Source organism: Canis lupus, chromosome 23, assembly GCF_003254725.2.
Source record: "Canis lupus dingo isolate Sandy chromosome 23, ASM325472v2, whole genome shotgun sequence".
NCBI lineage: Eukaryota > Metazoa > Chordata > Mammalia > Carnivora > Canidae > Canis > Canis lupus.
Window position 1 is genome coordinate 48138551 of NC_064265.1, and position 23617 is coordinate 48162167.

At 37.8% G+C, this 23617-nt stretch overlaps 1 pseudogene; it reads right to left on the reverse strand.

Annotated features, from left to right (window-relative positions):
* Positions 1-11685: 11685 nt before the first annotated feature.
* Positions 11686-12602, reverse strand: LOC112652516 (hydrolethalus syndrome protein 1-like; annotated as a pseudogene).
* Positions 12603-23617: the final 11015 nt, after the last annotated feature.

The window sequence follows — 23617 nt, forward strand, 5'->3', positions numbered from 1 at the left end:
AGGATATGACCCCTGACTACAAGAAATTCAGAGTCATGTAAATCTTAGCATTTGTCTGCCAGGGGCTGAAGGATACTTAACTATCCACAATCACAGTGAGAACAAAGAGTGGAAAAAATACACGTCAGTAATTATTCATCAATAGCAATTGTAGCACAGAGGAGTTGATTCTTATAAGTAGTGGGAGATGTTTACGTCAAGTCATAAGGCTGATACTTAGATTTGCCTCTATGGAACACTAAGACAACTGGCCAAATTAATCATTTGAATCAAGAAACTCTTCAAATTCATGACTTTTGATGCTCTTCATATATATTCACATTTGTCAGTTGAAATATGTTCAATTTGACAAGGAAATATTAAGTATGTCCTATATTTAGACCTCATGGTCTGGGAGTGGGGATAGTGAGCAAAGGTAGAAGGGAAGAAAGAACACAAAAGTGAAAGAGAAGGATCTGATGCTCAAGAAATTTACAAAATAGTGGGAAGGATTAACATGGAAGTAGTTAATTGTAGATTAAGACCACATCAAAGGGACAAAGAACAAAGTGGTAGGGAAATAATGAGAAACTGGGTGGGGGAGGAGCAATTGAGAAGGTTTTATGTGGTAAACAGCATTTTTGCCTAGGCATTGAAGGAAGAGTTTGATTTTATTACAGGCTAAATAGGAGAAATTCATCCATCACAACGGACATTCTTCTAGCTTTAAGCTTTAATCTTACACTCCTCTAAAGCTCTGCTTTGCCATCATTCTTGGCAGACATCATCCTTGTTCCACTGACTGGGTCTTGAATTTATGGCACTTAAGTACTTATAAGATTATCAGGAAGGAAGTTGCTTTTAATACCAAATTTTCTAGGTTATAATGGGATTTGGGGGAATTCCACCTGTCATGGGGGTCATTTGACTCTAAATTTATATCAGTTCATAGATGCTTAGATCACAAACTCATTCTACATAACTCAAAAAATAGAATTCATATATCAAATGTTATAGCTAAAAGGTACACAAGGCAGCATATAACCCAAATATCTTGAATTTAGAAATGAGGAAACAGAGGTCTAAAGATGTTAAGGGAATTGCCAAAGGTCACATTGAGATTTTTTTGTAGAAGAGTGGCGCTAGAAATTGGGACTCCAATTGACCATGCTGCTGCTTTCTCTCTATCACACCCACCTTCCCTGATTTGCTTGGATTTGCCACTGGTTAAAGAATTCCTAATCACCAAGATACCTGGCTCCAAGGGAAAAGTTTTATTTGGGTGCCTTTACTGACACTCTATGTCTAGGAATCATTGTTGATGTGATAGTGCAGGAGCTCATGTCTTTCACTGGCAGCTTTCCACATAAATCCAAAAATGGTTTTAACAGTACCCCTGTTGCCTTTTTTTCAACCACAACTTATGTATATTTTCCTGTCAAAAGGAATATGCTTTATGCACAAATTAGCATCTGCCTTGCTCATGCTGAATCTGTGTAATCAGTATAATAACGAGAGAAATGACTCATAATTTTTGCCTTATGTTTTTTTCAATTTGATAAATTAAAAAGCAATGCCAAATTGCAGTTATGAAGACACAGCTGAGAAGTATGTTTAACTGCCGCAGCCTCGTATAGTCTTCACAGGAAGAAAAGCCACATCTGTTTCTTTTGTAAGCTTGTTTGAGGGATGATGACACTCATGAGAGAAACACCAATCCAGGAATTCAAGTGATTTTATGAACCAAACCAAACCAAACAACAAAAAAAACCAATCAGCATTGAAGATAAATGATTTTTCGTTTTTCCAGTCTATATTGTATTCTTTAGGAAAAAAAGAAAAAGTGGGCCAGATGATTCTAATTTCAAATTACTTAGCCCATTTTCTAATTAATTAATATGCTTAAATATTAACAGTATCTCAAGGGTTTCTACATAGTGTAAGTTGCAATATTGTATCATCTGATTCCTATGTTTAGTGTTTATAATTCTCATTTAATTTTAGCATGTGATAAAAAATTTATGTCCTGACATGTTAACATCCAGTAAGTACTGAAATGGAGAAAAATCACTGGCAGATGGCTTTGTAGATAAGGGTAGAATTATAAGAGTTTTCATAAATATTATGTGATCATTTTTACTGCTTGGCATGTACCTGCAGTCCAGTGACAGAAGGTAGGTAAACCTCTAGTAGGAAGTATATCAGAGGCCAGAAAAATACACTAAGTCAATAGAGGGCTTTGAAAACATAAAAACTAAAGAAGTTGGGATGCTAAAGCAATAATATCTTTTATGAATTATATGAGCATTTCTAATTAATTCCTACACTTTCATGCTCTAATATACGATGAATGATTTAAAATTCTACATGTTCAAATGGAGCTACAATTTGTTCTTTGAGTGAATGAACTCTATGAACTGACTGTGAAAAATGATTTACTATAATCTTAGGCTGCAATAAGGAGAGTATAATATCCAGAGTAAAGGAGATCAAAAGTATCAAAAAGACAAAGCTCTTCTACAAAGAAGAATGCTGGTTTATAAAGGTTAAAGGAGTAACAATATTTTCAACTGCCAGTGTAATAACTAATGAAGACAAGGATCATCATGGATGCTAAAACTATAAGTGTAAGTTGTTGGAGAACAGGATACTCACACAGTCTTCAAATATTATCCTACATATTGCGGATTAATTACAAAGACGACTGACCTTTTTAATGGAGGGTCTGGAAACACTGTCTTAAATGAATGATCAAAACGTTTGCCACTAATAATGAGACCAACTGATACATCTGCCCCCAAAAGTGATAGACGGATATGACACAACATTGACTATGTAGTCTTCTGGTGAAAATGTTTAATCTGAATCTACTAACGAAAAATCACTCAGATCAATCCAGATTGTGGAACATTCTGTAAGAAACCACTCCCAGATTCTCTAAAATACTCAAAGAAAAGCAAAATGAGGGGATTTTAAGAAGTCTGCTTGTCCATTTCCCTCTGCGCTGCCCCCCAATAAATAAATAAATAAATAAATAAATAAATAAATAAATAAATAATTTTTTTAAGAAATCAGGTTGTCTATATATGCAGAGAAATAAAGCAAATGCAGCAAAATATGAAAAACTTGTGAATGCAAGTGAAGAATATGCAAGTGTTCAGTGTAATATTCCATCAGCTCTTCTCTGGGATTAAATTTTTGTTTTAATTGGGGTAAAAAGAATACATCAGGAATATCGAGTTCCATTATTTTTTAAGGTTTTATTTATTTGAGAGAGATAATGCACCCACGAGTGCGAGGGGTGAGTGGTGCAGAGGGGTTGGGAAAGGGACAAGCAAACTCAGGGCTGAGCACAGAGCCCCACAAGGGGATCAATCCCAAAACTCTGAGACCATGACCTGAGCAGAAATCAAGAGTCAGATGCTTAGCCAAATGAACCAATCAAGTGCCCCTGAGTTCAATTCTTAACACATTTTAAAGGAGACTACCGTATTCCAGGGAAAGGTGAGAGAATCAAATTTTAGGACAGTGAGAGGATCAAGAAACAAGGTCAGGTAAAAAACTGGAATCTTCACATGTAGGAGAGACAACTATTCTGGATCTGAAATTCAGTCATACGGAGACTGCAGTAGATTGCTTCTTTCTTTTTTTTATTTTTATTTTTATTTATTTTTATTTTTATTTTTTTTTTTATGATAGTCACAGAGAGAGAGAGAGGCAGAGACAGTGGCAGAGGGAGAAGCAGGCTCAATGCACCGGGAGCCCGATGTGGGACTCGATCCCGGGTTTCCAGGATCGCCCCTGGGCCAAAGGCAGGCGCCAAACCGCTGCACCACCCAGGGATCCCCTTCTTTCTTCTGAAAGAATTCCTCAGACAAATGATTGAATTTATTAACAAGCACCCTGAGGCTAAGAAGAGCAGAGACTGGCATTTCACCTGAGTAGATGAGGGGGTCAATGAAGATGACCCCTTCCCACCCCTTCACCTCTAAGAGTCCATGGTCAAATCAGAAACTGGTCTGTCACATAATCTTCAGGAGCATAGCAACCCCACAGAGCTTTCAGACCATCAGACATACATCAGAAGCATCATTCAGACTTCTGATTCCAAAACATTTATATATTTTGGGGGCAGCACACCCATTTTATGTCAGACATTCTGCTAAGCACTAAGATTTCAGAAGCAAAAGGATGATGAGGTTCCTGCCCACATGGCTTTTCACCTATAGCCTACAGTTCTGGGAAACAATGAGAACTAAGGAAATATGTTTTTGTCCATTTTGTAGGAATTTTCTCTTATGTTTAAGAAAAAATTACAAAGTTTATCCTGAATATTTGTACCTTCTTTATGAACATATTGTGAAACAATGCTTTTGTCCTATTAACATCTAAGTACATTTCTAAGGAACATGCACCAGTGAACCACATTTTAGGAAAAATACTATTTACCTTTAATTTATCATACCCATGTATTAATATTTGGTATATCTTCTAAATATGTCCATATGAATTAATGTGGGTTCAATAATCCCTTTGTAATTTTGCAATATATACTTTGAGATAACTGAATGTTCTGTGCAAAAGTTCGATAATTACTTTCTACAATTACGTGTTCAAAAACCAAGTACAGTTGAATATTGGTAAACTAAAAGGATAAGCTTTTTAAAAATAGCCTTGTCACTTTTCTGGCTCTAAAAGGAGGGGTTGTGGTGGATCTTGTTCAGAATCTGCATAAAGCTGGAGCAAATCTGTCATTCAGAGAGGTCTGTGCCAGAGGAGGTGGTCCTACTGGACCAAAATGGGATATTTTTTGAAGCAGTCTTGGATATCAAAAGAGGGAGTTCTAAACTGTGTATGTGTATAGGGGAAGAAAGGAGAGAAAAACAGTGAGGAAGTCCTGAGCATGTTAGACTCCAAGATCATGGTAAAACTGTAAACTGAAGATGATTCACATGGGGCAAAATCAATGCAAGTGGTTCAGGGTTAAAGCTTTGATGGTCTCAGTACGAATTTTTATATGAATCTAATTAGTGAGACTGTTGGCTTCAAGTAACCAAAGTCAGAGAGTCCAAACTATCTTTTCCTGCCAGAGCAATCTCTATGCACTTCCAGAGAGGCCGAAATACATAATTATAAATTTAGCAAAATTTATCTTTGGCACTCATATTTAGACCAGGGCACCTTGCATTTCCCCACAAAATCAAACTAGTCTTTAAGTCCGAATGGCATCTCATGTTTGTGACAGGCCCTGCTCCTCTGTCCTCAGCCTCACGAAAATTAGAAGGACCCCAGAAAACACTGGCCAGGTTCTTAGCATTAAGTATGTGAAACTATGATAATTTGTGCCACCAAGACTTATCAGTCTGGGGATCCCTGGATGGCGCAGCGGTTTGGCGCCTGCCTTTGGCCCAGGGCGCGATCCTGGAGACCCGGGATCGAATCCCACATCGGGCTCCCGGTGCATGGAGCCTGCTTCTCCCTCTGCCTGTGTCTCTGCCTCTCTCTCTCTCTCTCTCTGTGACTATCATAAATAATAATAAAAAAAAAATTAAAGACTTATCAGTCTGAACGATTTCATAATTCAAAATCAGCCATAAAATAAAGTGATTCGTTATCAGACATAACAAGAAGATATCAGAGTCAGTTCTGGTTGGTGATTCCAGGACTGGTTAATTTATGACCTAATGCCCTCTCAGACACATGGCTTTTTTTTTCCCACCTTTAAATTTGTTTTCTGTGGTGGCAAATGTCTGTATTAGTTTCAAACTTCATCCAGTGACATAGCAGCATACAAAAATCAGATGAGACCATCCTATCTTCACGTAGGATGTCCCAGAATCCCCACAGCCAATATTCCCTCAAATCTAATGGGACAAAACTGTGTGATGTGACCTTTCCTACATCCTACCATGACAAAGAAACTATTTCTATTGAGTTATCTTATAATACTCAAGATTTAACTCCCAAGGCTAGAGAGCACCCAAACCTTAAATGATGCATGAAGCCACCAGAAATACAAACAATATCAAGATTCTGAGAGCAAGGAAAAATTAGAGGAAATGGTGGTTAAGGAGCAATCAATGGGACGAGGGACATATTCCCTCTGTTTAAAATCCTTTTATCTTCCTTTACTTCATGAAGGAATCCCATTCATCTTTCAAGTTTTCTCCTTTGGGCAGCCTTTCCCAAACCCACAAGTTACATTAGCTGATCTCCTCTGTGCTCACACAGCCTCTCATACACACACACCTCCTTAGAGAACTTACCACACAGGATCCCATTGTCTAAAACATCTGATCCCTCCATTAGACCATGAGTTAGTGCCTTATGACACTAAGCCACTTACTCTGTACTGCAAGCCAACATTTATCATACTGTAGACACTATATATTCTTAGTGAATATTTATAGGATGGAGGAAGAGAAAATATAGACAGCAAGAGGAAAAAAGGAAAGAGGAGAAAAGAAAATATCGAAGACTGAAATTATCATTTTTAGCTGATGATTTCATAGGTAGGAATCAACATCTAGCCTAAGCATTGAAGGTTAACAGGGCAATTTTTATGAATATGTTAAGCAGTTTACACATAAATGGATATTTACTATATTTTTCTGTACTCTGCTTTAATAATTCCTTTAATAATTTGTACTTTGGTGAAGTTACAGTGGCTATCATCTCCCTGAAATAATCCTGCACAGATGAGAAGCTAAGGTGATAGTGGAAGCAGGGACCACAGTCTCATTGACTGAGTATACTTTCTTTCTCTCTCTTTTTTTTTTTTTTTAAGTAGGCTTCACACACAGCATGAAGCTCAATGTGGGGATTAAACCCAGGACCCCGAGAACAAAATCTGAGCTGAGATCAAGAGTTGGATGACCAACCAACTGAGCCACCCAGAGGCCCCCGAATATATTTTCAAAAGTGGTATCTGCAGACAAATGTTTAAGACACTATGTTAATTCAATAGTTTTTAGAATTATGATGTAAAAATCTTAGAGAAAACAGTATGAAAGCAAGACCATGAGATATTTGGAGTGGGCAGTCCAAGCACAGCACCCCTTTTAGGTTTACTCGCCAGGCAAACGACAATACAGCGTTCTAGTGATCTCACTCCCATCACTTTTCCTTTCGGATAATGTTGAACGCCTGTGGGCCTCCTGTTCCCCCACAGCAACTCATTCAGTAAATATCTCTCTACCTACCATGCACCCAGTGCTGTTCTAGGCGGTTGGGATGCATCAGTGAACAAAGCAGAGAAACATCCCTGCCCTGGGGGGATTTACCTTCTAGCAGGGACAATTCAGTAGACAAAGACGATAGGGAGTTGCATTTTACATGAACTACAGTTATATTTTTGAAGACAGATGACACAAACATCATTAATTTTTAAGAAGACCTATACTTAATTACCTAAGCTCAGGTAAAAGGCATTCTGGGGGGCCATCAACACAGGACGATAGAAGTTTGCCAGCTGAGCCGGTATGGAACCCATTCATTATAAGGGTTGTTTCCTGACTTTGTATTAAGCCTCTGTGGATGTGTCGAACAGATGAGGTCATGAGGTCAAACTCATTGATCAGTATAGACTTAAGAAAGAAAAAGGAAAAAGAAAAAAAAAAAGCAAAAGAAGAAATAAGGGAATCTAAAAAAAAATGAATAAATAAAAGGAAAAACAAGCAGATAGATTAAGCAGACTCACCTGGCCCCATGGAAATGGTATTTGGATAAACTGTGTGTGTGACACATAACCTACTGTATATATCTATCTGGAGAAATTTCTGAAGAGAGTCTTTAACTGATGGCTTCACAAAGACCACAAAAGGAAGTGACTGAAATGGACTGAACTACTAATCGTGCTTAATGTGATGTCCAGACATCCAGAAATAATATTATCAGCTTAAGAACTATAAGAACTATATACACAATATTTGCACATAACTTTAGCATAAAAACTTTATATATAAAGAAATTACAAATGTTGTAAGCTACACTTTGAGACGAATTTCTAGAACTTTCTCAACTTGCTCACTACCTATATGATTTGGTCTGCTCTGGCCAGAACAGATTGTTCTCCTTGTCATACCCCTTGGCTTCCCAATGTCTCATGCTACCAACCAATCTTGAGCTGCTATTACATCCATTCCCTTGTTCTATTTAAAATTGCTCTGGCTTCCAGAACACTGTACATATAATATTCCTCAATTCTATTGTTATGAGAGGGCTGCCAAGTGCCTGGTGGGGGTTACTTCCTACTGGCGACCCACTTCTCTTTTGATATCCATGGTCCCGAATCATTCTACCCCTACATTATGTTCATGACCAGAGGCCTTTCATTTAGCTCCTGCTTAGCTAGTCTTTTTGACTGTAAGGGCAACTGAGACCAAGTTTAGCCTAAAAATCTGTCCTTTCCTTAAAAATAGATCCCATCACTCTACACATATTCCTCTATCAACTATCTCTTCCAGCTTCCTCTTCCTTCTTTAATATGTCCACGGTCACACAGACAACATGACAATCTGGAATGGACTCCAAGAATGTGGTGGATTCTGAGTATGAGTGATGAATAGGGACAAATAAGAGACCAATGTGAGGAACACAACTTGGAATTCAGGTGTGAGACCCAAACGGGCAGAGATGAGGAAACCGGTAGCCATAAACTACATTTGCAAATAATGAAATTCAACATATGATAAGAATTTTCATCTCCATGCTTCTGGGAAGCCATTTCAACTAAGTTTTCACTTTGTTGATTTAATATGATGTTCAATCAAGGTGTTATTTAATGAAATAATTTAACAAATAGTATATTAATGGAATAAAAATCCAGTAGCTTTTTGTCATGGGTAAAAGATACAACCTGGCATGTTCTCCCTAATATTTTAGCTGGAATTTATGGGAGTAAAGTCAAACAGATTATAAAGAGAAACGGTAAAGGCAGTGCTATCTAATAAGGGCTTACAGTGTGCCAGGGCCTGTACTGAAATATTATATTAATATAATACCTCATTTTTCCTCATAATCATCCTATATGGTGACAATAATTACCTTAATTTTACAGATGCAGATGCAGAAACTGAGGGCTAAAAAGTAAAATGCCTATGATGACAAATCTCTTGAGAAAAAAAAGCTAAGCTTTGCATGTGGCTGTCTGATTCCAAGGCCATCCTACTAATCACAAGCTACACCAAAATGGAAATTGGGCCTCCAGAAAGCTGGCTTCCACGTAAAGCAAATCTCCACATTCAGACTGTAGCTCATTTGTGACACTAGGCACTCTGATATCCTTAGGTGAACCTGAGGTGCTCTCCATTTGTCATACATTACCCTTTGCAGTCAACTCGTCCATCAGCAGAAACCATCCAACGTGAAGGATGTCTTTCTGTTCACTCCAGCGTGTTGCCTAGCTCACCGTGGAATACACACTAAACTGGAGGAGACTGAATTATGTATCAAATTTCCCAGTCTGTGCACTTTTAGATAAAGAATGTTTGCCAGGAGAGCTCTGTGTTTTGTCACTTGTTTGTTCATGCTGGAATCAGGGTGTGTGCCCTACAATGCAGGCTGCAAAACAACAGATAATGCTGTGTTGATCACCGTGGAAACCAGACTTCTGAGAGAAGAGAACCTACTTATAGCATTGCTCTAGGAATGCACTTCCAACAATTAGCGGTCTTTCCCTTCTAGAGGCCTGATTTCCCCAAGTTACTTAACCAAATTGTAAAACATCAACTTTCCAACATGTGCTGGCTGACCTGGCACAGTTTTGAAAGAGGTCAAACATTGTTTTGAACAGCGGTGGTGGGCAAATGGTTCCCTAATGATGCCCACATCCTAACTCCTGGAACCTATGGAAATGTCACCTTACATAGCGAAGGGGAATGAAGGTTGCAGATCAACTGACCCTAAAACAGGGAGATTAGTCTGGATTACCCAGTTGGGCCCAAGGTATTCACAAGGGTCCTTGGACGTGAAAGAGGGAAGCAGAAGAAAAAGTTGGAATGATATATCAGGGACTAACTTGCTGGTAACTGGCTTTGAGGGTGGAGGAGGAAGGTCACCAGCCATGGAATGTGAGTGGCCTCTACAAGTTAGAAAGGGCAAGGAAATGGATTCTCTCTAGAGTTTCCAGGAGAAATGCAGCCTTGCCCATAACTTGTCTTAGACCACAGGACCTCTGTCCGACTTCTCCAACCTACAGAACTGTAAGACAACACATCACGTTGTTTGAAGCCACTGAGTCTGTGGTCATGTGTACAGTAGCCATAGGAAAATAATACACTGCTTAAAGACTGCTTTTAAAAAGATATACTGAAAAAAAAATAAAATAAAAAAATAAAAAGATACACTGAGTGAATACTTGAAGGCCTCAGACTTTATGAATTGGAAAGGTATGTCTGTGCCAAGACAGCTCCACAGTGAGAAACCAGTATGTGTATACTAAGGTGGGACTCTAATACAGCACAGCCCAGGGATAAAATAGCACTTTGAAAGCTGACTGAAGGTGTAGCAGCAGGGCTTTCTTGTTCATGTGAGCAATTTCAGTTACCTGGGGAAATATCTAAGATGAATATGGATTAGTTACACTTTAAGTATTGGAAAATAATGCATCTGGGTTCCAGGGGGTTGTGAGTTTATGAGAGGGGAAAAAATGATAGCAAACTACCAAAGGAAAAATAAAATATTTAGTATTTTCATAAATACTCTAATTCCTATACCAAGGTGATATGGAAAATATCACCATGTTGATTTTCCAGGTTCTTGAGAAGTATTTTACAATTAATAACGTAAAGTTAAGGCAACCCACATGAAATTTAGCACATCTTAAAGTACTAAAATTAAACTAATGTTGGGGTGCCTGGGGGGCTCAGTGGTTGAGCATCTGCCTTCAGTTCAGGGCATGATCCCAGGGTCCTGGGATCAAGTCTTACATTGGACTCCCCACAGGATGCCTGTTTCTCCCTCTGCCTGTGTCTCTGCCTCTGTGTGTGTGTGTGTGTGTGTGTCTCCCATGAATAAATAAAATTTTTAAAAAGAAATAAACTGTTATTTTTTTCAGTTACCCAATAAAAATTTTTGAGAGCCTACTACATTTAAGATACTGATATATATGCCATGGAGTATAAACATATATTTCTTCCATTTCTCAAGGAATTAATAATCTAGAATACACACACACACACACACACACACACACACACACACACACATACACACACACCCCATAGGTAGAAGGTGGGAAGAGAGATATAAAGACCAAGATAAAGAGCCACAACAAGTTATGATGTAATGAACAACTGTGCTATGTATATCCAAGTTTCTTTTTTTTTCAAGTCCACAAAATCCCAACTCTTTGATGAATAAGATTAATGCCCAGAAACTTTAAAAACAGCAACTCACATTGGCCAAAGGTTAAAAACAGTATAGAACAGAAACAGTGTTATCTGACAAAGTAGAAAGACTAGGTCTGTTTTTCTCTCTCTGGCCTTATTTCTCTTGCAGTTAGTGGATTTGAGAGTGGTACTTTGGAAGTGAAGTGGTATCTGATTACCAATGTGATATAGACCTAGGAAAGACCAATGATGGGTGAAGTCCTTACTGTATAATGCTCCATGGGCTTTCAAGTTAGTTGTTTCTATTTAAGTAGAAGGACAGAGATAAAGAACCAGGTTACCCTCAAACAATCCCATAAAAGAGGTTAAAAGATACTTAAGGAAAAAGAGAGAAGGGAAGCTTCCTGGGCATGACTCCATTTGCAAGGTCACAACGAACACCCCAACGAGAAGAGCAGATCTTTTCTTCTCAGGTGTTACCAGGTAATTGTTTGGAACATACATGTGCTGAGGTTTGGCCTGGGGTTCTGGTCACGAAAGCATCTGCTCTCGGACACCCTAGCGTAATTCTTTTCTATGATCTTCACCAGGTAACTTTATTGAGTCCCAGTCTTCTTTGTACTCAAAATACTGGACTACCTAGTCTACCTTGCCCCGATTTTGGCTCAACTGGTCCAGCCTTGGAAGAATAAAGGACGTGGCTCTGCTGGCAACGATCATGTTTTGTTCATAAGCTGGAGGGCCCATTCCTTCTCTTCGTAGATAACAAGTGAGCTGATCTTGAGAAATTCCTTGGTATTCATGTGGTAGGGTAAATTTTTGTGGAATGTCAACTGGGGATTCCCTGAACTTCCTGGAACTCATAAGCCTTTAAGTCCCAGAGACCCATCTCACTTTCTGTACCAGACTCTGATTTACTGATAATCAACTCATCTGTCACTAACACTTCCCCACCTGGCTTCCTCCGCAACACCTTTCTCTTCATCACTGGCTTTTGGAGTCTCTGGGAGGCCTCAGAGACTGTTTCTGAAGTGGCATTATTTTCTACATGTGGTTACTGCAGTTGCACAGGAAGAGCAAGTCGCTGTCCTGGGGTTACTGAAGTTTTACTGTAGGGTCATACTGGATAGACTGGGTATCTCTCCTGACATCTCCCTCACCCTGCCCTGCACAGATGTGGGTAAAAGCTGTAGCGGCTGCCAACATTTGTTCTTCTGGATCCATATTAGCCCACTTTTGTCCATTGGGCCCCATGAGTTCCTCCACGGCTTCCCCTCCGCTGTAGGACCTTCTTTTCTTCTGCCATCGAAATTACTTAGAGTGGGAAAGTCTTGACTTCAGGCTTTATTTCCAATATGAAATACAGTCATTGGCAAGTTCCATCAATCAGGCCAGCCTTTACTGTATCACCTTTAAGACAGAACTTATTTCAATGTACATCCACTGCCATTAGTCTCCAAGTTAAAGAAAAACCCACCCCGCCAAGGGCTGCTTGGCTAGCACAGCTCCGCAGGCTTCCGTTAGTGCCCACAGCCTGTACATCCAAGTTTCAAAGACAGTCTCTAATCCTCACTGTTCAGCTAAATATTATCCCTATTTTAAGATTCAGGAAATCAAACTCAGAAAAGTAACTCAGTCAAGGCCAAGTGCCTAGGTAGCAATGCTGACAAATTGCATATGGCAAGGAAAACTGGTTTGGATGGCCTCAGCCATATACCTGGTACGGTTCTCAATGTACAACATCCACATGACAATGAAGAAAGTAGGTTATTATTCACATTTTCCAGGTGAGGAAACAGAGGCATAGAGAGGTTAAGTATTCTCCCCAAAGTCACACTCTTAGTACATGTCAGGGTTATGACCAAACCCCAGGCATCTTGGCTCTACAGACCACTGCTTAACCACCACACACACAAACTCTGTAATGAGTTTTTCCTAACTAATACTGAGGATTTCCCTATCAACCCGCTTCAAACCAGAGCCTAATACACTGTCTGATAAGAACTGTAGCACTTGTCAGTTTTATGGATGTGAATTAATATAATGTTTTCTCTGGGGGGAGCATTCCGACAGAAACGAGTTTCTCGTTAAGTAGTAAAGAGTAATGACTAATTACTGTATTTATGACAAGCACCTGAGGCTCACTGTGACTCCTGCCATGACTTCAGTGAAAAGATCTCAAGGCTTAAGTCATTTATTCTATAATTCCCGAAGGTTAGAGAAGCCTCTCATTAATTTTCTTGGTGTTGTGCAAATATTACATGAAGCTGTGGTTTGCTTGCTTCATTCATAATTTATTAAAACAAAGCACTTTTACATGTGCCTCTTTCTTCTTTCATTTAGTTCTTAATGTTTCTTTAAATTGCCCTCCAAACACATCTCCACATTCTGAGAATTGGATAGCGGATTAAATGACAAAATACGTGAAGAAAAGTTTGAAGTGAGAAATTCTCTAGGTGTCTATTTCTCTACTTCAGACCAACATTATTTTTGTCTGTTTGCACTTCCCAGCCTTGTTACACTGTCAGTGTTTTGGCAAAGTGATAATAGAATTTTTCTGGAAGAACTAGATGAAAAGAACACGTCCTTCCTCATATGGCAATTGGCGATTAGCTGTTTTTTAAAGAAGTATGACAGTCAGGTAGCCCTGGCTTTTTGTAAGCAAGGGCTCATATTATGGTTTTGGTATGAGATTATTTTAGAATTATTTCCTTTCTTAGAAAGGGTAGGAATCCAAATCTTTTATTTTTAATTTAACCTGAAGTTTTGGATTAGATTCTGTGAGTTTTATCCTCAGTTTCTGATTTGCTATTAAATAATAATAATATGGACATGGCAAACACTAAAATTGGGCATGAATGAGAACAGGTAAATAATCATAAAGACCCCTATTGGCTAGGCTCATGGCACCTATGTTCTTGTTTAATCTTCAAATAATCCAATTTTGTAAGTGAGGAAACAAACTCACAGAGATTGAGAAATTTGCCCAAATTCACATTGGCAGTGATCAAAGTCCTATGTATCTGGCTCCACATGAATCCTTAATGTTACCATATATACCGGGAATTGTTAAACACTATTCAATGAAAGTACAACAAAAGTGGAATTGGATATAGTATTTTAAACTACTGGGCTTACATCTAAATTAAAATTTAGATCTACTCACTTGTATGGCATTGGATTTATCTATCTTGGTCTCTATTTCCTTACTTGTAAGATAGAAACAACATTACCTACTTTTGCAGTTTTTAATCTTACACATGAGAGATAACATATTTGAAATATACAACATAAGGCCTAAAATACAGAAGTCACAGATAAGTAGTGGTTAATATTATTAATTTGTAAATTGCTTTTCAGTATCTTTAAAATCTGCAAAAAAAAAAAAATTCAATAAGTAAAAAGTGTTTGCCCCCTTTACAAGTCTATCTATGTGACAAAGAGTTGTCAGGGAACTGCTAAATACATCAAGTTGTAGAGAAACACTTATCAGCTATCTTTGTAGTAGCATGTGCAAAGTAATTTAAGGACACTACAAAGAGGGAATCATGTAACCCGTGCCCGTATGCAAGAGCTCATGCCAGGAACATGAAACAGTGGATAGCAAAACTAAACCACTGGGAGGGACAGTGTCTCTGATTCGTATTGACTCAGGAATGTGGGCAGAAGCAAACCTGGAGATTGATGATTCCCAGAATCTACAATATGGCAGGGGTAGGGGGTGCAGTTTGTGGGAAGCAGGGCTGACTCATAGGAACAGAGCCACCTGCCATGAGAGCCAAGCACGATCTTACTAAGTTTCCCAAGATGAAAGGGCCATATTCCAAAGACCATGCCAGTTTACCTCCCAACTAGAAGTCCATGGGACTGCCCATTTTGCTGGGTTCCAACAAACCTTAATTTTCTTTTGCTCAAAGAATTCAACTCTATATTTCTTATCAAGCTAATGCCAAAACTGAAAGATAAAAGTGATGCGTGAATTAAGAAATCAACCAGTCTGGGATCTCAAAGGCTTAAGCGAGCAGGGGAGACAAAAATAAGTAAATGAATAAATAATGAAACAAATCTTGATAGCAAGCCCATCACTATAGACCAAAGTAAAGCTGTAGCTGCTGGGACTGTCATTTGTACTTTAGAAAGCTTCTGATAATAAGAAAGAAAAAAATTATAATTCATTGTGACATTTCTACTTCACCTTAAAGCAACCCTGAGTGTAATGGAGGGGTCTTCTAAAAAATATTAATTCCAAGGCCGTACCCCAAAGATCCAGAGTAGGAGCCAAGGGCCTGCATTTTTACCAAGATCCCATGTAGTTCTGAGGCAACTAGTTTTGGGACCAGACTTTGAGAAACATTGACCCCTGGCCTCAACTCTGGCTACATATTGAATCCATGAGGGAGACTTTACAATCTTAGATGGCTGGGGATGGGCTAAATGGGTGATGGGCATTAAGGAGGGCACATGTTGTGATGAGCACTGGGTGTTATATGTAAGTGCTGAATCACTGAATTCTACTTCTGAAACCAATATTACACTATATGTTAACTAACTAGAATTTAAATAAAAACTAAAAAATTAAATAAAATCTTAGATGTCCAAGAACCACCAGTTGAGAGGCTTGCAAAATGATGAAAAGAATGGGATTATTAAACATATTTTAAAACCTTATGAAATGCTTCAGTAGTATTTAGGACCTCACAGTGGATCCCACAGCACTTATGTTCAGTTATTGGAAAGGTGTGGTAAGCATAAAATCCTAGGTAACCAGATTTTGTGATATACTCTATTTTCTATTCTACTAAAATAAGAGAAGGAACAGAGTAAAATCCACAAACTATTTATAAAGAATCTGATAAATGTCAGGTTTTATAAGAAGTTCAGATACCACAGGGTTCCAATCCAACCAGGACAATTGTCTCTGAATGCAACACTTTTTGTTGTGCTTTTGCTTTTAAATGAGAAACTTATTTAATATGATCTAATGTGGAAATATATGCTTTATTTATTTATACTTTAGTATAAATTTAAAAGTATAAAGTATTTATTTATACTTTTATATGGCTTTTCTGATAGAGCTTCTGCGCAATCAGGGTGAAATTGTATCATATTGAGTATGTGTCCCTGAATTTGAAGCCAGGAAATTTTGAATTCAGATAGCAAGTATCTATGCTTCTTTCCCAGTATTAGGATTAATGATTGTTCTCTTAATTATTTTAGCAACCTACTTGCAGGTTTAACTCTTCAAGGTTCAAACCTACTTCATTAATAGTTATCTCTTAGATAAATGATCTATGAAACAATGACAAGTAATTTTTATAAGTGATAAATTTTGATTCCACTACTATCGGTTACTCTAAAGGTTACTGGCAGGCTTGTCATTTCTCTCAGTTTCATTAGGCAGTTATTGTCAGAAAGGTATTTACCAGCACTGACATGTTTACAGAATCAATAGTGGTAATGAGGAGCTGTTTTCTTCTGGAAGTGGAAGTAAAATATGGGAGTCATTTTGTTTGTCACATGTCTTGAATCAATGATCTGGGTCTTCCTGAACTAGCCAGCTATGTTATCGGTCACCCATAGGCTGTCAGAGAATTGGGTAATGGACAGCAAACTACATAGATTAAGATGATGGACAGGTAGGTAAGGCTCTCAGCATGTTTGTAGAAAATAATAAAGTCTACGGACATAGGATAGGAAAAGGGTTGGTTTAGGTAGGGCACAATGAGTAGGGGAAAAAAAATCAAGTTTTGTCAAACACATGTCACCTCATCCTTATTTTCAAAAATAAATTTAAAAGATAAAGCATTTAATTATGTAGGACAGTGACTGCACTAAGAGGATTTGGGATTGAAACTAGTTATTTCTATATTTAATTACTCTGTAAAGCTCCAAATGCTTTTGGCTTGGCTCTGATGTGCACTAATTTAGGACCCTCTAGTTCTGTTCAGTGACTTTAAGAACTTGACTCATTAAAAACCTGTAGCTTAAAGGAGATGATAAACCTCAGCTGGGTAAACATTCTACCTGCATATTTATGAGCTCAATACAGATAAGCATATATTTCCACATTAGGTAATATTAAATCAGTTTCTCATTTAAAAGCAAAAACACAACAAAAAGTGTTGCATTTATAGAGGCGATTGTCCCAGTTGGTTTGGAACCCTATAGTATCTGAATTCTATGAGAATGCAGGACTTTATTTTATTCACAGCTTGATCCCCAGGGTTCAGAACAGTGCCTACCTCAAGTAGGCACTCAATAAATATTTGTCATATGATGAATATTTATCCACAGATAAGCAGATTCTAATACCAAGAATGTATCACATTTTAACAGCATGCTAACTTTTGTCTCAAAAGGAGGGAAACTAATAACATATATTTGTAAAACAAGTGGAAAGTAGGAAGACAGGTGTTGCAAGCTGAGGAAAAATTATGTGTAAAAAAAAGCCCTGACAGAGAAAAATTTAAGATCTCCAGGAGAGTAAAAAGTCGGGTAGAAAAAGAAAAGTCATTATTATTTATATATAGTTTAGCCATTAATAGTTATAATGATGTAAACAGTAGATTTTGGTCTAACCAAAATTACAATACAACAATTAGAAGAATGGTTAATGAGAAGGATGTCTGTCTTTGGTATAGATTTCTTGGTATCTTTCCACAGGCAGCATTTTGCCCTGGTTCAAGCACTGATAATAACTACCTTTCAAAAATCTACTCTGCTTGTAGACATAATCTCATTTTTTTCAGTTATGGGGAGAAAATAAATTGTTGATTAAAAACAGTATAAGTTAATTTCAAACTTTTTCGAAAAACAATAGAAATTCGGGATCCCTGGGTGGCGCAGTGGTTTGGCGCCTGCCTTTGGCCCAGGGCGCGATCCTGGAGACCCGGGATCGAATCCCACATCAGGCTCCCAGTGCATGGAGCCTGCTTCTCCCTCTGCCTGTGTCTCTGCCTCTCTCTCTCTCTCTCTCTGTGACTATCATAAATAAATAAATTAATTAATTAAAAAAAAAAAAGAAAAACAATAGAAATTCTTCTTTATATTGTTACTATATAAACAGTAGTATAACCCAGTAATGCATTTGAAATTTTAATTACTGTATTTTCCATTTTTCCCTCAAAACTGATCAAAGATTCTATTTTTTAGTAGACATATGGATATTTCAGTTTAATATATGCACTTAGCTTCAAGCATTATGTCAGCAGGAATGTGTCATAACTTGAGCTTTCATGGAAACATCTTTATTTGAGTTTTATCAGTTGAACTGGTGAGGGATTCTAGAAGGTGATGTGAGTTAATTTCTATGAGCAAAACTGGACTAAAAGGGGAGTTTCCAGAGGAACCTAGGGAAAATGATTAGTCCCTTTGCCTGACCCAGGGAATTTCACTGGAGAGAGATGTAAGAAATAGAGGTTGTTAAGAGTTTCCTGAGGATTGTGGATGCTGAGGGGAAGGCAAGCTTTCTTACTTGATACCCAGTGACAAAACATGACCCAGAGAGGGAGCATTTTCCCAATTCTGCACTCACTGTTCCCATTCTACCAAAATCTCCTACCATAAGCACCTGTGACCCACTTGGCTAAGGCCTTCTCTGGATGCAGAAGCATGGTCTGAAATGCTGAGGTGTGAACTCCACCCCCCAACCCCGGAATAGCCCTCAACCAATAAGAGATGAGAACTGGCAGTAAACTTTCCAGCTTCCATGTAGTTCAAGTGGGACAGCTTCGAGGTATGTTCTACTGGATTCCAGAGTCCCCCATGGAGATTGAGCCCCTATTGCCCACAGTGGTGAATGCTCTGTGTCTACGTGCATCCTCTGTTGCTCTCTCCTTTCTCCATCTCACTTCACCTTCTTCCCTTCCTTATCAATGCTTCCTTGAATCTCCCAATAAATTACAAACACTCAATCCTAGTCTGTGGAATTCAAAGTCATCAGTTCTGATTCATGCTACACTCAGCCTCCAAAGAGATCCTTTTGAAACAAAAATTTAATTACATTGGTCCCTATTTAAAAACATTCCAGTGTCCCTCTCATTACACACATGGGCTGTCCCTAACCAACTTTTCTACCTCTTCTCACATTGTCACTTTCCTCATCAGTCATTACTCTCTGGCCACACTGGTTTCTCTACAATTTCTCAAATAACATTCCTGAGGGGATATTATTTTAAAAAATCCTTGAAAAATTTCATCAACGTATCTACTGCAAGAATGTTATTTCAGGGCCAATAAATAACATTCCTCTTCAAACCCAAGACCTGACCAACTGCAAGAGAGGCAGAAGCATCTGATGGATGAAGATAAATATATTAGCTTTCTACTGAGAAAACCAACAGGAAGAGCTTTGTTCTCTGGCAAAATGGGCTCTCTGAAGCTTCCCCCAAGACTGATGAGAGAGATCTACCACTGAATCACAGGTGAAGGTGGACAACTGTAGCCTATCCCCCATTCTTTGAGGCTGAGCTGCACCCTGAAATTTGTTCTGGGGTTGCAGAGAACTCAGACTCCTAGAAGACAGATTGGTTCTGAGAATTCTAAACAAGGAAGGGGCTGAGCTATACCTACACTTTCTCCCAAACTCCTTAATCAGGTAAATCTTTCCTCCATACTCATAAGGGTGTGAGAGAGAAGTTTCGAGTGTGGGTCTTCTGCTTCTGCCCCCTGAAGTGGAGAGTGGATATTCCTTTTTCTCCATGGAAACATGGGGAAATGGAGAAGAATCCCTCCTGCTAAAATGTAGGACCCTATTAACTATATTTATAGAATGTCTTCTTTGCAGAAACTCACTAGCAAAAATCTCCCTCAGACTTCATACTAAAAATAGCTATTTAACAGCTGGTTTGTTCTTATTGCTTTTTTAGACAATGTAGACTGCCCCCCCCCCACCAAGTTAGCTGCTATAAATGCAGAGCTAAACCTGTGGCCCACTTCTAATTAAGCAAATTGGATAAGAGGGTAGGTATGCTGGGCTTCTAGCTAGCCCAAGATCTCATTTTTCCTATCTTAATTTCCAGTTCCCCTAAAACTCATATGCATTTTTAGCTTATTTTATTCTTACAATAGTGTACATATCTTTATATGGACCTCAAATTCTTTCCTGAAAAAAAGCTTGATTATAAGAGGTATTTTTAAAATTACCATCATAATTATCATTTTAGTAGATACACGAAATTCGTTTCACTAGGTTCCTAAACCATTTCTGTTTTATTTCTTAGTCTATTTCCAGTGTTTCATTGTTACATATAAAAGTGCAATCTTCTTTATGCACATAGCTTTTTTCCTCTTATGCAGTATTTTCCTAAGAATTCCTATATATTCGACAACTACAGTCAGCAAGCTGGAGGCCCAGAAAAGGCAATAGTATAGCTTCAGTTTTAAGATCAGTAGGCTCTAGATACAGGAAGGGCTAATGTTTCACTCCAAGTATGAAGGCAGGAAAAAAAAAAAAAATGATGTCCCAGCTTGAAAGCAGTCAGGCTAGGGGAATTCCCTTTTACTTGTGGGAGGGTCAGCCTTTTTGCTCTATTCAGGCTGGATGGGACCCACCCACAATCTGCTTTACTCAGACTACCAATTCAAATGATCTCATCCTGAATCACCCTTATAAATACACAAAGAGTAATGTTTGACTAAATGCCTTGGGAACCTCATGGCCCAGTCAACTGACACATAAAGTTGACCATCACATGTAGATATTGATCTCTTGGTTTTTATATTTGCTAAAAAGAGTTTTTAATAAAATCTATTAATTTTCCCTTCTAATAATCTTTTGCATCAAAATGTATTAATATTTCATAATACTTCATTCTTTACAAGAGCTGACATTTAATCAATTATGATTTGACAGGTTTCTAATCACACACACACACACACAAAGCTATTTATACATATACATATTCACAGGCGCATTTAACCCTTTCACACTAGCTGTATCCTAAAATGACCTCTCATTCTTGGAATAGAATCAAATATCATAGAATTAGTTAATCTCTTGGTTCCGATCAGAGAAGTGGGAAAGAACCAGGGAGGAGGTATAAGGGTAGGAATGTGCTTAAAGGCCTTTGTAGAAAAGTAGTTCAGCAGTTGCCACATCAAACCATAGTTTTTAGGGATTTTATGTGTGTACAAGTGAGAGAACTCCTTTCCCTGTGACCTGTCAGCAGTTTTTATTTCATGAGTGGGCTCTTGGTCAACAGTTTTGAATAATAATTTATAACTAAGGATAGTTAATGTGGCCATGACACTAGACCTCAATAACTTTATCAAGATTAATAATTTTTTACTAGGTGATACAAGAAATATTGACTTCATATATTTTTAGGTGTATTTCCAAAGGGAAACAAAAGCTATTAGTGAGTTGGCAAATTTTTATGCTTGTTTAAAGGCCTTTAGTAATAGAAAATAGAAAAAACATTACCAGCTTATTGAATCCAATATAGAATTAAATGTCCATTACCTTCTCCTTAGGATTCACAATATACTTGGAATAGTAGAGCAGAACTAAAGAAATGTTTATGACTTAGACTTTAAGGCCCTTACAGTCCTAACTTTACACTCTGCAAGATTTCACTATATATACAATTTATTATGTGCAAGCTTACTTACTGAATCTGGGACACAGATCTATAACACTAATAGCCACATTGGTCTTTTTATGTCATGGAGATCTCATAGGAGAATAATTTACTTGGTTTCTCTCATTGATATTAGAGTATCACAGTGTTCTTCAATCTGTTATGAAATATTTACTGAATACCCACAACTATACTCAGAACTAGCATCAAAGAGTTTGAGTACCCTGAATTTAAGTATTACTCCTGTTTTTTTTTCCTTCTACTGTAAATTTGTAAAAGATTTTATTTATTTATTTGAGAAAGAGAGAAAGCAGAGTGAAAAAGAGAGCATGAGCAGGTTGGAGGTGCAAGGAGAGAAACACTCTAAGCTGAGCAGGGAGCCTGATGCTGGGCTTGATCCCAGGTCCCTGTGATCATGATCTGAGGCAAAGGCAGACACTTGGCCCACTGAGCCACCCAGGTGCCCCTCTCTACTGCAATTTTTATTTACCTCCAATATTTGAGGGAAAGGCAGGGAGGAAAATGATAACTTTTATATTCGAAATAACTAAAAGAGAAAAATAATGACCTAAAACAGATGCAGATATTGGAAATATTATTTGGTTAAAAAAAAGGAAATATTATTTGGTTCCTAAACTAAATACTAATTTAAAATCAACAAAATTTAAGAGGAATTTTTAACACCATGTTAATAGATACAGGTGAAAATGAGGTTGTCAAGTTGACTACACATTACTGGGAGAGTGTATATTTAGGTTTATTGATTTGTTCCAACCCTTGTCTAGCCCTGCTTAATACCACAGCCCTGTGTACTACCGTAGTTTTCATGGAGCAAAACAAAGCTATATGAAATGATGTGAATTTAAAAAAAGCATGTGAAACGAACCTATATCCATGACAATGACCTGAAGGTAAACCGTGTAGGCAACAATATTCATTGGTGTGAATGACTAGACAATAGAAAATAACAACTATTTGAAATGTGTTTCTAGATTCTTAGCTAAGGCAAATAGTTGAAGCTATAATTCCACACTAACAAAATATTTTTTCAATTTTTTTTTGTAACAGATAGGTTTTACTTCGGGGAAATGCAAGGTATTTGGGGAATATAGATAGAAGTCATAATCTGAAGTACAAGTGCATTTTCAACACTTATTCACTGATATGTATTAGTTTGCATTAAGTACCAACTATTTCAGAATATTTTGTACAAACTCAAGTCTAAAACATAATCATACTGATTTTACCAATGCTTTACCTTTCAAACAACCATCTCCAGTAAATCAATTTGATGTGTTTTTTTCTAAGTTCAATTATTGATATCATGAAACACCTTATTAATTTAGCCAGGTAATGGTGGAAATTAATAACATACTAACCTCAGGAATTTGGAGATATCAAAATAAGTCTCTATGAGTCTTATTTGCATGAAGAATCTTACATCTTTTGGTTTAAATGGTAAAGAGCAACTTGGAACTAGAAATCAGCCTCCTGGTATCTCAGGGCTAATATTCTCAAATAAATGTCTCAGGTTCTGATGAGGGGGCATCACTCATGTGGGTTAGTGGACATACTGAATAGGCAGGAAGTATTTTAGGGCAGAAGAAAGAGATCAAGATGTACTGGGTCCAAGTCAGAGCATCAGTAAAGATATGTTTAGTGTTTTTTCCTATGATACTATCCCTGGAACATGTTTCAAGTGCTTCAAGAAAATTAACCATAAGAACT